At 39.7% G+C, this 1,974-nt stretch overlaps 1 protein-coding gene and 1 long non-coding RNA gene across 2 annotated transcripts in view; one reads left to right on the plus strand and one right to left on the minus strand.

Moving 5' to 3' along the window:
- Window positions 1–1,974, plus strand: part of LOC118328074 (synaptophysin-like protein 1) — a 14,223-nt gene that overhangs the window by 3,383 nt on the left and 8,866 nt on the right. The gene's annotated exons all lie outside the window — the stretch shown is intronic.
- LOC118328460 overlaps window positions 315–1,974 on the minus strand; it is a 5,554-nt gene continuing 3,894 nt past the window's right edge. Inside the window, exon 3 of the long non-coding RNA XR_004796737.1 lies at window positions 315–525. This is a non-coding gene — a long non-coding RNA (uncharacterized LOC118328460). The remainder of the gene's footprint in view (window positions 526–1,974) is intronic.

A 1,974-nucleotide genomic window follows, 5' to 3' on the forward strand; every position in this document is an offset into this window, starting at 1 on the left:
AAAAAAAAAAAAAAAATGTATTTTGTACTCTTTTCCCTGTTGTACCAAAAATGTATCAAACTGTAACCCCCAAAATGAGGCACACAGAGAACCATTCATTTTGTGTACCATTACACACCTAGTCACTCCATCTGGACTTTGTGGACAGTATTTCATGTCTCAGAGGAACCTTAAAGAACATGCTGCCACCAACACAGCCCCCTGTGTAGCTCTAACACTTGGCTCATAAAAACAACCCCATCTCTCCTCATACCCGGGGCTGGTGGGTGTGAAGGAGGTTAGCAGTATGAAGAAAGCTGACTGCTGATCAGAGGATGTGTACTCACTATGACGGGACCGCGGGTGGTCTGGCGGTAGATGTTCTGGTAGCCCAGGTAGAGGATGAGTGTGGCAGTGCAATAAAGGAACCCAAACACACCGACACACACAAAGAACTCTGCCGAGGAGGAGAAGTCGCCCTGCAGGTAGGTCACATTGAATCCACTGCCGTTACATGTGGGCACATTATATGGGTACGCTGACAACCTGCAGAGAAGGAGAGAGCACTTTCAACAGTCGCTCTGATGACTCCTGTTTTTACTCTCGTGTGATTTCAGAGAAAACAAGTCCTCACCTGGGTTATTCTTCTATCCAAGGAAGGCAAGAAGAGAAAATGTGAAAGGATTAAGTGGGACCTGAAAGATTTTACAAACACTGCGCGCACATATTAAACAGAACCTTCAATTTATCTGCTGTAGATCGGCTCCATCATAATTTCATAGGGATTTGACATTTCTTAAAACACAATGGTCGGTTTAAGACTGGGCCTCCCCTCAGACAAAGCTTGGAAAAGGCACCCCCTCTATTGTCTGATACCAGTTACTTTAATTATGGATTCATTTGTCGATCATTTTCTTGATTAATCAATTAGTTGTTTGGTCCATGAAAAGTAAAAAAAACAAATGATAAAAAAATGTTGTTTACTTTTTACTGTGTACTCCACCATACACATAAGAGTTTCTGACTGAGGGAAAAACTGCAATATTCACCAAAACTAAATCTCTTTAACCAAATCACTCACATTTAGGCTAATCTATGTGATCTCCGTTTGATCCCCCTTGTCTTGTCTCAGAATGACATAACTGGAAACCTAACAGGCACAGAGCAGCACCATGGATGTACGTGTCTTCACTCTTATTTCTTCTAACCACTCTGATGCTCTCAGCACTGTTTGCTCCATTCATTCCTGCAGAGTGTTCAGTTTAGTCAACTAAACTACCAATGCATTTAATGTTGCCACCATTTCTTTTGATCTTCACCGCATCAATTAACAGCCCTGTCTTTATTCACTTTTAGGGGAATTATGTGGTGGTGATCAATTATTACAGTTGAGTATTTTTCATTAGTTTTTAATTTTTTTGTTTCCAGTTCAGTTTAATTTCACTTAGCTTCCAGACTGGGTTTGCTCATTTATCATTTAGTGTATATCTTTTATCTTATTTTGTCGTTTTGTAAGTAAACAATATTGTTTCCGTTAGTTTTCTTTTTTTTTCCTTCAATTAACAAAAAAGAAAATTCACAGTTTTTAGTTTAGATTTAGTTCACTGTAACAACCTTGGTGGTGATATGTTTTTACCATGTTATCATTTTACAAAACTGTGTTGTCCACATTCTTAATGTGATATTGCCTTCAAGCATATGGTCCAGTCCTTTCTGAAAGTGGACCTAATGCAGCTAACCAGCAATTACTGCTCACACTGGTTAGCCTGTAGCATATTTTATGTTTCTGCAGTGATCTGACAACATAAACATAAAGCTATACAACCAGTATTTTGTGTCCGCCTACACTGAGAGATAAAATAAGTCACATGGGACAGAATGGAGGTTTAACCTGCTGAGACCAAGTGGAGTAACCACAGTTTTCACCAGATGGTGGCAGTATTCGCCATTTGTGTTGTTACTGAGACGGATCTAACCAGTGTTTGACCTGGCTTT

This window comes from Morone saxatilis, unplaced genomic scaffold, assembly GCF_004916995.1.
Source record: "Morone saxatilis isolate NCDOM2014 unplaced genomic scaffold, NCSU_SB_2.0 Contig18, whole genome shotgun sequence".
NCBI classification, from domain to species: Eukaryota; Metazoa; Chordata; class Actinopteri; family Moronidae; genus Morone; species Morone saxatilis.